The following is a 13,817-nucleotide window of genomic DNA, read 5'->3' on the forward strand; positions in this document are numbered from 1 at the left end:
TCTCCTCCTGTCATTCCTAACTTGCAGAAGAGACCCACCCCTGAACTTCACAGGACTGCTTGGGCCCTCATACCAGTGCATGGCTGATGACCTTGGCTAATGTGTGATTCTCCTGGTCTTCTCATGGAACCTGATCTTCTCTGGTCTTACCTACTATTAATATATCCATTCCAGCTCATTTATTTCTGTCAGCTTCTTTTTTCCTTCCTATACCAAGTAAAAAAAAAGTGTTAGTTGTTCAGTCATGTCTGATTCTTTTGTGACCGCATGAACTGTAGCCTACCCAGCTTCTCTGTCCATGGAATGCTCCAGGCAAGAATACTGGGGAGTGCGTAGCTATTCCCTTCTCCAGGGGATCTTACCAACCTAGGGATTGAACCTAGGTCTCCTGCATTACAGGTAGATTCTTTATCATCTCAATCACCAGGGAAGTCAAATGTCAGGGCAATTCAGGCATTTCTACTTTGCTTAGAGTATGCCATTTTGTTTTTCTAACTCTAAAGAGCCCAACAATGAGGTGGCCCCATCCTTGGGGATCCTAGCTTTAGGCATTAAGTCTTGTGTCTCAAGAAAGTATAGCTGAGTAAATCAATCCTTTCTCATCTAGCCCTACATTCTACCTCCCTTGATCAAGCAACATCAGAATCCAATCCCAGGATAATTGCTTATCCTCCAATTAAAAATAAAAATTAAATTTTAAAAAGAAAGAAACATAACCTTAAAAAAAAAAGAATCCAATCCTAGTAGTACCCACATTACTCACTGTTTCATTCTGGCTAATTCTTGCTATTTTTTTTTTTTTTACATTTATGAGATTTTCCTCCCTTCTGAGGCTTAGCACATCCCCTGCCAGGTGACACTGGGATTTAACCCTAGTGATCAGCTTAACAGCCGTAAGAAGTGAGGACCAGTCCTGAGGGACACACCTTATCTCACAGGAGAGAGGCTTCGTTAGCATCTTCTCACATAGCAGAAGTTCTACCCCTTGTAAGGAAAGAACGGGCTACTTCTGCAAGCCCAAAGTGTTCAAGGGGAGTGCAGAGTCCACCCTCTGGGGGGAGGGGGTGGGCAGGAAGCCATGCAGATATCTCCATCTCACGGTTCATGATCTCACATTTTACCCACCAGGCCATGGACTTCACATAACAGGACTGCTTTGCCTGAGTCTTCCTACTTCTTTGAAATGCTGCGACTCCAACAGATAAGTCTCAACCTGTCAGTCAACTGGTGTGGCTCTCCCAACACAGGTGATGGGGGCTCAGTGCAAGCTACCCAGCCTGACTGAAGAGGGCTTCTCTGACTCATAAATAACTACTAATGACTCGTTGGGGGTTTCCCTGGTAGTATAGTCCAAAGAACCCACTTGCCATTGCAGGAGATGCAGGTTCAATTCGTGGGTTGGGAAGATGCCTTGGAGGAGGAAATGGTAACCCACTCCACTATTCTTGCCTGAGAAATCCCATGGACAGAGGAGCTTAGTGGGCTAAAGTCCATGAGGTCGCAAAAGGTCAGACACAACTTAGCAACTAAACAACAGCAACAACTCCTTGTTAAGAGTCTTCAGTCTTTCCACCGGGTGTCAATACAACTCAGGAAAACCAGCTGACTCTGCTGTGGTTTTAGGCATTTTCCTCCCTGCCCCCTCATTGTTTTTCAAATACCCTGCCTCGTTGCACCTGCTACAACTTTCTTTTTCAACAGAACATTTTCCCAGGTCACTACCAGTGAAACCAGGCAACTGAGCTGCAGTGTGTTGCCAGGAATTATCTAGGCTTACCATCAGCTAGGAAAGTGTTCTCTCTACTTCTGGGTGTGTAGCTGGTGAACCGTTCTCCACGTCACCATCTTGGTGCCCTTTTTCTCAGGCTAATCCTGGTACCATTTGTGAAAGTGAAGATACTCCAAGTAGCAGACAGCAAAGCAGGAATAAATACGCAAGAATTTCATCAGGAGAATGCCTGTGAGACAAAGGGTCTGGGGACACTAAGAGAGCTGGCAGACTACAATGCAAGTTGAACCCAAGGAAAGGATAGAAGGAAGAAAGGTGAGGTAGAAGATCCTAGACCATCCTACAGTCTAAAGAAGGTTCAGCAAAGCTGTTGGTGAGTACACTGGCCCCCCTTATCCATGAGGGATATGTTCCAAGACCCCCAGTGGATGCCTAAAACCATGGACATTATTGAGCCCTACACATACTGTTTTTTCCCATACATACATATCTATGGTAAAGTTTAATCCATAAATTAGGCACAGTAAGAGGTTAACAACAAAACTAATAATCAAACAGAATGATCATAACAATATTGGGTTTCCCAGTTGGCTTAGTAGTAAAGAATCCATCTGCCAATGCAGGAGATGCAGGTTCGATCCCTGGGTTGGGAAGATCCCCTGGAGGAGGAAATGGCAACCCATTCCAGTATTCTTGCCTGAAAAACCATGAACAGAGGAGCCATGCAGGCTATAGTCCATGGGGTCACATAAACAGTCATATACGACTGAGAAACCATGCACACATAACAATATACTATAATAAAAGTTATGTGAATGTGGTCTCTCTCTCTCAAATTATACAAATTTAATGACTTTTCCACCTTAACTAAATTTGAACCACACATTGTGGCCATGACTTTCCCAGTTTCAGGTGCAACAGCCAAAAAGGAATTTTTTTCCCCTTCTTTATAGTTTTAGGGATATATTTTCTTTAAAAAAAAATTATTTTAATTGGAGGCTAATTACTTTACAAGATTGCAGCGGTTTTTGCCATACATTGACATGAATCAGCCATGGGTGTACATGTGTTCCCCATCCTGAAACCCCCTCCCACCTCCCTCCCCATCCCATCCCTCAGGGTCATCCCAGTGCATCAACTCTGTCTTACCAGAGACTTAGCAATCTCCGCTTACATTTTTTTTTCCTTTCCTTAATTTGGGAACTTTCACCTTTTCACTTAAAGGAAGCACCATTAGAGCTTCTCTTTGGCCCCTCCAAATTGCCAGCATCCCTGCTCTTGTGTTTGGGGGCTATTACTAAGTAAAATTAGGGTTACTTAGAGCACAGGCACTGTGACACTGGGACAGTAACCCAATAACCAAGATGGCTCGTAAGTGATTAACAGGCAGGACAAGCTGAACAAAGTGATGATTCACATCCCGGGTGGGTCAGAGTAAGACTGTGCGAGATTTCATCCTGCTAACTCAAAAAGACATGCAATTTTAAACTTATGAATTATTTATTTCTGGAAATTTTCATGCAATATTTTAGGACTGAAGTTGACCACAGGTACTGAATCGGTGAAAAGTGGAACTGCAGATGATGGGGGACGACTGTATTTGAGCCAAGGTCAGCTGTTAGAGGAGTTCCATATCTGCCAGGCATGAGCCCTCCTCAGAATCCTCACAGTGCTCAGTTACCAGCTGGGATGAGGCTAGTAGGGCTTGCCCTGCTGGCTCAGATAGTGAAGAATCTGCCTACAATGCAGGAGATCTGGGTTCAGTCCTGGGGCCACGAAGATCCCCTGGAGAAGGGAAGGCTACACACTCCAGTATTCTCACCTGGGAAATCCCATGCACAGAGGAGCCTTGTGGGCCACAGTCCACACACACGTAAGAGTAGAAAGTATGGCCATGCTGTTCTGTAGCATCTGGTCCCTTGGTCAACGAAACTCCCTTTAGATGGAGGTCTATGATGTGCATGAGCACGACATCTTGGTTTCAGCAGTTTTAACTGTTGATTTATTTCTTAAATACTCTAAACTCACAAGGCAAAACTTTCCAGGATTCTTTAAAAGAAACCTTAGCTTTAGGGTTTGTGTGTTTAACTATTCCCTTTCTCTTTGATAGTCTCCAAATTCTAAGGTTCATCTCTCCAGGACTTTGAGACTTCCGATTTCTGCTTAACATTTTAGCCTCTTACCAGCTGCTTTTTACTTGGTGTGTTGGCCCTTTGACTAAAGCATGGGGAACTTAAAAGTCAATGAATACACTTGAGGGGAAATTGCACTCAGAATATTGGGTTCATTTCTCTGTAATTCACTTCCTTCAAGATTTTGGTCTCTCTGGCCCTTGCTGCCTTGGTGTCCCTGACTACCAACTTTTATCTTCTCAGGTCAGTGCCACTACTGCTCCACAACACATTTTCTGTTTGACCTCTCTTCCAATGTTAGTTTACCAGCAGACACCCTGATAGGCTTCCCTGGTAGCTTGGATGGTAAAGAATCTGCCTTCAATGTAGGAGACCTGGCTTTGATCCCTGGGTGGAGAAGATCCCCTGGAGGAGGGCATGCCAACCCACTCCAGTATTCTTGCCTGGAGAATCCCCTGGACAGAGGAGCCTGGCAGACTACAGTCCATGGGGTCGCAAACAGTTGGACACAACTTAACATAGTACCCTGATGGTAGAAGGTGGTAGTAAAGGCAGGCTCATCTTAATACCTTCCCTTAATACTTAGGAGCCTGGCCCTTTAAATTTTGGCTGCATTGGTTGTTCTCCAATGCCACCATTTATTTTGAATTCTATCAAGCTTTTTTGTTTGTATTTTATTAAGCTTCTTGAGTTATTTTAGATGGAAAATTGAATCTGATATCATTCAGTCATAGATGAGTCATACAATATTTAGTTTAAAAAATCTGCATTATTACCCTTGGAGACCCACTTCCCCCTTAGTTCTTAACATTCAAATCCACCCAGACAAAAACAATGAACATTTTCTTCCTCAAGAGAAAATATATTCTCTATATTTTTCTCATCATGTCCCTGTTATACTATGCTTCTTTTATCTCAAGATAGACTTAGGCAGTTTTAAAATATCGTTGTTAAAACTTTTACGTAGAAGGCAAGGCATTAAGTATGATATTTTAAATCATATTAAAACTGTATGTTGTGTGCTGGAGGGCAACTGAGGGGTACTTTTGTAGGGTGACTTGTTCCTTAGCTACTGTCTTCCTGGGAAAACCTGGTCATAAACTAACATTTTCATTGAAACTGTAATTTTCATTACATCAAATCTACTCTTTCTCTGATTTCTTCTTTAAATCAAAAAATGACAATTTATATTAGTTGTGAATGTATTAGAAAAAAGTGTCAGAGATAGGACATACTTGAAATCTTTCTGAATGTGTGATTTATAAAGGAAAATATTACAAGTATACAGGTTAACAATACACTTCTGAAAATCTGAGCTCTATAACAGTTTTCAGAGTTAACAATTATTTGCTGTGAATCTGTGTTTTATGTACTTAATAAATAGTTGCTCAAGTTCTATAAGTATGCTTTTTCTATTTTATTTTATTTTTTAACTTTACAATACTGTATTGGTTTTGCCATATATCAACATGAATCCGCCACAGGTATACACATGTTCCCCATCCTGAACCCTCCTCCCTCCCCGCTTTTTTAAAGCTTTTCCTTTATGGCAGTTTTTTGGTTTTTATTTATATGTATTCATTGACTAATGCTTTATTGCTGTATAATTTCTATTTTCTCCTGTCTTCAATAGGAAAAAGTATCTAAACATTTTACAGGATGACAATGAGAATTAAATTAGTTAACATATGTCAAAATTTCTTAAAACTTTGGATAACAGTGATCTCATTTTTAAGAGGTTTTTAATCCTCACAACAATTCTCTAACACACATCTTGTTCCCATTTCACAGATGGGGAAATTGAAAGAGGTTTTATAACCAGCTTAAGTTTACATGTATATAGATGGAAGAGTCAGGAGTTAAAGCCATATTATAGCATACACAGAGCTCTTCCCAGTTAATTCAGTCAAACACTAAATCTAGATTCTTCTGTGAAGGGATTTTGCAGATACGTTTAAAACACTAATCAGTTAAATTAACTGAACAAGAGATTATTCTGTACAGGCTTGAATTAATCAATTGGAAGTTCTTGCAGATTTGTTCAGGCCCTCTCTGAGTGGGCTTCCCTGGTGGCTCAGAGGGTAAAGCGTCTGCCTGACAGTTAAATTAACTGAACAAGAGATTATTCTGTGCAGGCTTGAATTAATCAATTGGAAGTTCTTGCAGATTTGTTCAGGCCCTCTCTGAGTGGGCTTCCCTGGTGGCTCAGAGGGTAAAGCGTCTGCCTGCAATGTGGGAAACCAGGGTTCGATCCCTGGGTCAGGAAGAGCCCCTGGAGAAGGAAATGGTCAACCCACTCTGGTACTCTTGCCTGGAAAATCCCATGGACGGAGAAGCCTGGTAGGCTTCATGGGATCGCAAAGAGTCAGACACAACTGAGCAACTTCACTTTCACTTTCTTTTCTCTGAGTGGAGGCTTTCCTCCTATGGACCAGCTTTGGCTCCTTCCTCTGGGTTCCGACTGGCTGCTGACCCTTTCTGTGTGCTCAACAGGCTTCCACAGTTATACAAGCCAATAGACTTAGATTGGCTTGTAGATAAAATCTTCTGCTTCTCTGGTTGAACTTTGACTAATACTTCTTTCTTCACTACAGATCTAATACTTGAGTCTCAACATTGGTCAAATTCAGACTGAAAATATAGGGAGGGAACAGTGAGTTTAAAACTAGGATGGATGGAATGGGGAGGGAGGAGGGAGGAGGGTTCAGGATGGGGAACACATGTATACCTGTGGCGGATTCATTTGGATATTTGGCAAAACTAATACAATTATGTAAAGTTTAAAAAAAAATTTTTTTTTTAAAAAAAAAAAAAAAAAAAAAAAAAACCTAGGATGGAGGGAGAGATGAACCCAGGGGAGAGTCTTTTTTTATTGCATCTTTATGCCTAGCTAAGGAACACATTTTTTTTTTTTTTTTTAGGCATAATCTTCCTGTCATTTGAATTTCTCATGTTCAATGACTTTTGATGTCTTTTCTAAAATTATATGATATTAGAGAAATATAACTAGGACTATATCAGTATTTGTATGGTTAGGCTTTTCTCTTGCTCTCCATGCCTCCCCTACTTAACCAGGCCCTGCTCTGCACCCATGACTATCCAATCCTCTTAATTGTAAGGCTTCATTAGCCCCTGGTAACTGGGGCAAGTTTTTTTTTTTGTTTTTTTTTTTTTGCATTTCTGAGTTTGTTAGCTGTATTTTTGCTGTGTGTCTCTTAACAGCAGGTATACATGATATGAGAGAAGGCAATGGCACCCCACTCCAGTACTCTTGCCTGAAGAATCCCATGGACAGAGGAGCCTGGTGAGCTGCAGTCCATGGGGTCAGCAAAGAATCGGACACGACTGAACGATTTCACTTTCTCTTTTCACTTTCATGCATTGGAGAAGGAAATGGCAACCCACTCCAGTGTTCTTGCCTGGAGAATCCCAAGGACGGGGGAGCCTTGGTGGGCTGCCGTCTATGGGGTCGCACAGAGTCAGACACGACTGAAGTGACTTAGCAGCAGCAGCAGCAGCATACATGATATGATCTCACCAACAGAATGTAAAAATTGAAGAAAAACAGCCCAAACCATCCCTTTTTTGTAAGGATCTTAGAAAGTCTAATCAAATTCCTGTAGGATGGAGAATCTCAAAATTTTAACTCACTTTTTTTATATTTAAAGAGGAAAGAAAAAAGAGGTGACTTATAGGGCTGCATATCAAAACCCAAATCCAGGCTAATAATAACTTTGCAAAATAGCCTTCCTACTCCAACTTTTATCCTTTTTTTATTTAAAAAATGTCTCCAACATCCCAAAGTGGTTACGATAGGTTTCATGTCACACAATTATTTAGAAAATTTTTAAGGTTTAATGCATGAACATGTATATTAGAGTATGAATGGAAAATTGTAATTGATTAAACAGAATAAACCTGTGAGAATGATTTAAAACTTTTCAAAGCACCTGCTTGTTTTTTTTAATTGATATATAGTTGATATACTATCTTAGTTTCAGGTGTACAATACAGTGACTCAAATTTTTTTTATAGATTATATTCAATTTAAAGTTATTAGTAAATGTTGGTTATATTCCCTGTGCCGTATAATATATCCTTGTAGTTTATTTATTTTATACATTGTAGTTTGTACCCCATAATCCCCTATCTCTTCTTACTCCTCCTCACTTCCCTCTCCCCACTGGTTAGAAACTAGTTTGTTCTCTGTGTCTGTGAGTCTGTTTTGTTATGTTCATTTGTTTTATTTTTTAGATTTCATGTATAAGCAATTACATGTAGTATTTGTCTTTCTCTGTTTGACTTATTTCACTAAGCATAATGAAAGGCTTAGTGAATCCATGTTGTGAATGGATTAGTGAATCTAGATCCATCCATGTTGTTACAAATGGCAAAATTTCATTCTTTTTTATGGCTGCTGCTGCTGCTGCTAAGTCGCTTCAGTCGTGTCCGACTCTGTGCGACCCCATAGATGGCAGCCCACCAAGGCTCCCCCGTCCTTGGGATTCTCCAGGCAAGAACACTGGAGTGGGTTGCCATTTCCTTCTCCAATGCATGAAAGTGAGAAGTAAAAGTGAAGTCGCTCAGTTGTGTCCGACTCTTCGCGACCCCATGGACTGCAGCCCACCAGGCTCCTCCGTCCATGGGATTTTCCAGGCAAGAGTACTGGAGTGGGGTGCCATTGCCTTCTCCGTTTTATGGCTGAGTATTACTCAATTCTGTGCATATATAATGTATACCACATCTTCTTTATCTGTTCATTTGTTGATAGACCCTAGGTTGCTTCCATATCTTGGCTGTTGTAATTAATGTTGTTATGAACATTGGGGTGCCTGCATCTTTTCAAATTAGTGGTTTTTGTTTTCTTAGGCTATACATCCAGCAGTAGAATTGCAAGAGCATAGATAGTTCTATTTTTAGCTTTTTGAGGAACCTTCATACTCTTTTCCTTTATGATTGCACCAGTTTATATTCCCACCAACAGGGAAAAAGTGTTTCCTTTTCTCCATACCCTAACCTTTGTTATTTGTTGTCTTTTAGATGATAGATATTCTAACAGGTGTGAGGTGATAGCTCATTGTGGTTTTGATCAACATTTCTCTGATTACTGTTGTTGCGCTTTTCATGTGCCTGTTGGCCATCTATATGTCTTCCTTGAAAAAATGTTCAGATTTTCTGCCTATTTTTGCCTTTTTATATTGAGTTGTAGGAGCTGTTGATATATTTTGAATACTAAACCTTCATTGGTTATATCATTTGCAAATATTTCCCCCATTCATTTGGCTGTCTTCATTTGTGGATGGTTTCCTTTACTGTGAAAAATCTTTTAAGTTTAATTAAGTACCATTTGTTTATATTTGCTTGTTTCCTTTGACTTTGGGGATAGATGAATGAAATAATGCTGTGATTATATCAGAGTGTTCTGCCTATGTTTTCTACTAGGAATTCTGGTCTTGCATTTAGGTCTTTAATCCATGTTGAGTTTATTTTTGTTTGTGGTTTGAGAAAATGGTCTATTTTGTCTACAGCTGTCTAGTATTTATAGTAACCAAACAAAAGAATGGTAAGAGAATACCATGAAATCATATACAAAACCAAAGAATGTCTTATGTGGCCTTAGAAAGTAGTAAAATACTCTAACCAGTAGTTAAGGAAAAAAATCCAAACAAAGGTCCAAAATAAGATAACCCTTGGGAGAGCCTATTAGACAATGCTTCATTATGACAGTCGCTACCTGTTATCCTAAAATAAGCTCTGGAGATGATTCTTGATTACACACTCAACTTTGGGTTGGGTTGAATTTTAATAACTCTTATTTACTCTTCCATTCTGAGGGTGGGAAAAGAAAAAGGAGAATTTTATCTCCTTAGAGATACACTTGTAGTATTTATCTATGTGTGTGGATTCTACTTTTTCAAGGTTCAGGAAATCTGTTAAAGGGATCTGACCAGCAAAGAATTAATTGATCTATTATATTGTCCATGAGGCTGTGTCCTTGGTACCACAGAAGGTGTAAGACCAGTTTCCTGGAGCACTCTGTGGACATAGATTCCAGACTTGAATTACACCCTTGTTCTTTGGTGAGCTTATTGTTGTTGCTCAGTGATGTCCGCCTCTTTGCAACCCCATGGACTGCAGTGTGCCAGGCTTCCCTGTCCTTCAACATCTCTTGGAGTTTGCTCAAAAGCACCTTGCTTTTGAAATGTGGTGTTGGAGAAGACTCTTGAGAGTCCCTTGGACTGCAAGGAGATCAAACCAGTCAATCTTAAAGGAAATCAACCCTGAATATTCATTGGAAGAAGAGATCCTGAAGGTGAAGTTCCAATATCTTGGCCACCTGAAGTGAAGAGCCAACTCATTGGAAAAGATCCTGATGCTGGGAAAGATTCAAGGCAGGAGGAAAAGGGAACAACAGAGGATGAGATGATTGGATGACATCACCTACTCAATGGACGTGAGTTTGAGCAAACTCCAAGAGATGTTGAAGGACAGGGAAGCCTGGCACACTGCAGTCCATGGGGTTGCAAAGAGGCGGACATCACTGAGCAACAACAATAAGCTCACCAAAGAACAAGGGTGTAATTCAAGTCTGGAATTGTGGCGGATTCATTTTGATATTTGGCAAAACTAATACAATTATGTAAAGTTTAAAAATAAAATTAAAAAAAAAAACACACACAAAAAACAAAAGCACCAATTCTTCGGTCCTCAGCCTTCTTTATGGTCCAACTCTCACATCCATCCATGACTACTGGAAAAACCATAGCTTTGGCTAGACAGACCTGTGTTGGCAAAGTGATGTCTCTGCTTTTTAATATGCTATCTAGGTTGGTCATGGCTTTTCTTCCAAGGAGCAGGTGTATTTTAATTTCATGGCTGAAGTCACTGTCCACAATGATTTTGGAGCCCAAGAAAATAAAGTCTGGCACTGTTTCCATTGTTTCCCCATCTAATTGCCATGAAGGTGGTGAACTTATTGCTCTGACTAAATTGAATGCTCAAATAGGAACCCTCATCCCCCTAAATATTATTTTGGGTTCACAATTTATTTGTGTATTGATATCTCAATTTTTAAAAGAGATGAATTCCTATTAACCTGTGAAGATAACTTTGTTACCATTGAAATGAAAGGTTTAGTATAAAAAAAGAAGTGTGGAGTCAGCTTTAAAGATTTCTTACAGAAAAAAGATAGCATTTAAAGAATGTTTTTTTTTTTTAATTCTGCAAAACCAGTCTTAAGTTATTGAGGGTTAGAGAAAGAACAATGTTTCATATGTCCATCAAAAATATCAACAATATTCTAAGTGAAATGCACATAACCACTCAGATTCCCTCATTAGTTAAATCAGTACTATGTAATTATTGTTCCTCTTGGTCTAACACCCATTTGCTTTCAAGAGGTTGTCTGCTTCTGGAATAAAAACTCTTGAGTCAGTCCTCTGATGCAATCTTTATAGTCATCCAAGAGATATCCCCTTAAACTCCAAAGCTGCTACTAATGAATCTATTTCTTCAAGTATAAGTAGTTAAAACACCTTCGAAGCTTCTTTCCAGGATGTATGGACAGTTTTTTATTTGAAAACCAAATTTCTGACCTGTAGCAGAGCCTTCAGATAAGCAGGAAAGGAGGCAGAAATGCCTATTGATGTGGTGTGAAAGGCTGTGGTTAGTTTACTACTGTAACCAGCAGTAGCAGAGTGGAGCAGGGTGATATTCTCTATTGAGATAAATGCATTACCTTGGCATGAGGATTTGACCAGTGGTTCTTCTGAGGGGTGAGTAAGGGTGAGATGATCCAGCTTTCCTTTTTTTAAATTTTTTATTGAAGTATATAAACTTACAATATCATGTTAGTTACAATATGTGTGTGTACAGCACATCAGTTCAGTTTATATATGTATGGAGAATGCACATATATATTCTTTTTCATATTCTTTTCCCTTATTGATTATTACATAATATTGAGTATAGTTCCCTGTGCTATATAGTATGTCCTTTTTGTTATCTATTCTCTATATAGTGTGTGTATGTTTAATCCCAGCCTCCTGCTTTATCCCTCCTTCCACCTCCCTTTGGTAATCATAGGTTTGTTTTCTGTGTCTGAGTCTCCCCTTCTGTTTGGAAAATAAGTTCATTTGTTTCCTTTTTTTTTTTTTTCTAGATTCCACAAATAAGCAATAGAATATATTTGTCTCTCTCTGACTTATTTCACTTAGTGTGATAATCTTTAGGTCCACCCATGTTGCTGCAAATGGCATTATTTCTTTTTATGGCTGAATAATATTCCAAGGTTTCTATTTTTTTTAATAAAGATGAGAGAGGTACCTGCCTCCCCACCTCACGTCCTGAAGATGTCTCCTCAAAACATTACTGGCTTGATAAAAGGCCCAACCTTTTGATTTGACCATGCAAGTCTTAGGGCTTCTGACCTTTGGAACTGAGAACACTTTTCCCAGAATTAGGAGGGGATCTCTCTCAGCATATATAGGTGGTAATCATATGTGCATTGTTTCCTCTCCTAAGAATATATGAGAAGTTTTCATTGTTCTCTCCTTACCTAACTATAACATATGAAAACGTATCCAGTTCTGTCCAGACTTTGCATACACTTTCAGGCTACATTTACGTGTGTACAAATCTGAAAAGCTCATTTGCTAACACAGTTTGCTTTCTTACTGTCTACAATATCAGTATGGAGAATGTTTTTGTTATTTCCCTGATAGTTTTCAGTATTTGTGATGTTACCCTATGAGATATGAGATATTAATCTACTTGCTGGCTAAATAAGATAGCCTGCCACAGTTTCAAGAGCTCAGGCAGAACAGACAACACTCCTGAGTCAAAGAGCAGGGACTGTTCATTACTTGAATTATAACAAAGCAAGCATGATCGTCATGTTCCCTTCAGTTGTCTTTACCAACTGCTTTGTAAAAGGACTGAGATAAAGGAGCCCAGATGGATGCTGGGCTTGCAGTGGGTTTGCATCATAGTTGAGAAGCATGGAGTTTAGGGAACACAAATTTTCTAATAGGCTACAAGGAAATAAAAAAGAAATTTACTAAAACTGGTAAACAAACCTGCCCCCTGCTCTGGATAGGAACTCTTATCTTCCAATCCTGCTTGCTATACAGATATCCTTGGACACATAACCCAGAACAAGGCAGCCAAAGCTTGTCCTTTGCATTTCATGCAGACATGCAAGAGATCCATGGAGCATTGTCTTTCAATGAAGGTGAGAAAATATTCTTCAGTGGAGGCCTTGTACATTTCCAGGCCCTACCTCCAGAGTATACACTTTCTAAAATAAGTTTATATTAATAACAATTTATCCACACAAAATTAACTGTATGGTCACCAGTGTTTCAGTGTTCTAACTCAGAAATGACCCAAGGCTGTAGATTATTCAAATAGACCTCTGAGTAGATAAATGTTAATGTAGTGGTCCCGAACTTCCATAATCTCATGCCTGATGATCTGAGATGGAGCTGATGTAACAATAATAGAAATAAGCTGTACAATAAATGTAATGCACTTGAATCATCTTGAAACCATCCCCCATTCCCTCCCCGTTCTGTCTAAAATGTCTCAGGAAACCGGTCCCTGGTGTCAAAGAGGTTGGGGACTGCTGCTTTAAAAAGATTTTGTGGGAATACTATTAGTTTTTCTTATTAATTAACCACTATAAGATAATTAAGAAGCTCAGATTAACTAGTCTCTGAGAAAACAAATCCAAATATTATGAAGGTACATTTTTACTTTTAAAAGTTTTACTGTATGCTGATATTCAGGGAAGTTATGTATTGCTGGGGATTTCTTAATCCAAAATTATCAAGCTGGTCTGATTTGTTCAAGAATTACTTGTTCACACCAACTTAATTTCTAATAAAAAATGCCTCTGAGATAGCAGTTTTGGTGAGAAAGATTTTTCATTTTCCTCTTAAAGAGATAGCCCATTA

At 39.3% G+C, this 13,817-nt stretch overlaps 1 long non-coding RNA gene across 1 annotated transcript in view; it reads left to right on the top strand.

The window, feature by feature from the left end:
• Window positions 1-1,424: 1,424 nt before the first annotated feature.
• LOC123333066 overlaps window positions 1,425-13,817 on the top strand; it is a 115,123-nt gene continuing 102,730 nt past the window's right edge. The window contains exon 1 of the long non-coding RNA XR_006550239.2: window positions 1,425-2,102. This is a non-coding gene — a long non-coding RNA (uncharacterized LOC123333066). The remainder of the gene's footprint in view (window positions 2,103-13,817) is intronic.

This window comes from Bubalus bubalis, chromosome 4, assembly GCF_019923935.1.
Source record: "Bubalus bubalis isolate 160015118507 breed Murrah chromosome 4, NDDB_SH_1, whole genome shotgun sequence".
Taxonomy (NCBI): domain Eukaryota; kingdom Metazoa; phylum Chordata; class Mammalia; order Artiodactyla; family Bovidae; genus Bubalus; species Bubalus bubalis.